Raw genomic sequence first — 658 nt, forward strand, 5'->3', positions numbered from 1 at the left:
CGGCGCCGGGCGCACGTGCGGATGTGCAGCAGCAGCAGCCACACCTGGCGGGCCCACCGCCCCGGGCTCCTGCCGCGCCCCAGGGAGGCCTAGACACCTGGGCCTCTGCCAGCTGAGGGTCCGAGCGATGGGTCTCAGTTCAGGAACAGATGTAGCTGTAGGCTTGTGCCACCAAGAGAGCGCTCTGAAAAAAAGAGAGAGAGAGAAAAAAAAAGGGAAATACCTTTGTGTATACTGGCCTTTCCCTGAAATGGCCACTAACAGTGTCCTCACTATGTGCCCAAACCCGGAGTGAGGGTTTGCTGGGCTTGAAAACGCGTCTCCTGAGAAAATGCAACACGCACCATCCATGGGGGTGCGACACGCCTCGCTGCGCTCAGCTGGGCGTTTCTTGCCTTATCTCTCGCGCTGGTGACGTGCCCCCCATGTGGCCATGTGTGCAGTCCACTGTCCTTGCTCAAAAGACACTCTCCTTCTCTCCCCACAGCCCTTCGTGGAAGACACCCACTTGTTGCGTTGTTTTCTGTGACACGTTTGGTGCCCCGAACGGCATCCTGACCATGTCATTCCAAATGGACCAGGAAGGTGGCTCAACGCTGAGCTCTGACAAGGGAATTCAGCGGCAGAAATATTCAAGGACAGACAGCGGCGGGCTCCA

Source organism: Pteropus vampyrus, unplaced genomic scaffold, assembly GCF_000151845.1.
Source record: "Pteropus vampyrus isolate Shadow unplaced genomic scaffold, Pvam_2.0 Scaffold279, whole genome shotgun sequence".
NCBI classification, from domain to species: Eukaryota; Metazoa; Chordata; class Mammalia; order Chiroptera; family Pteropodidae; genus Pteropus; species Pteropus vampyrus.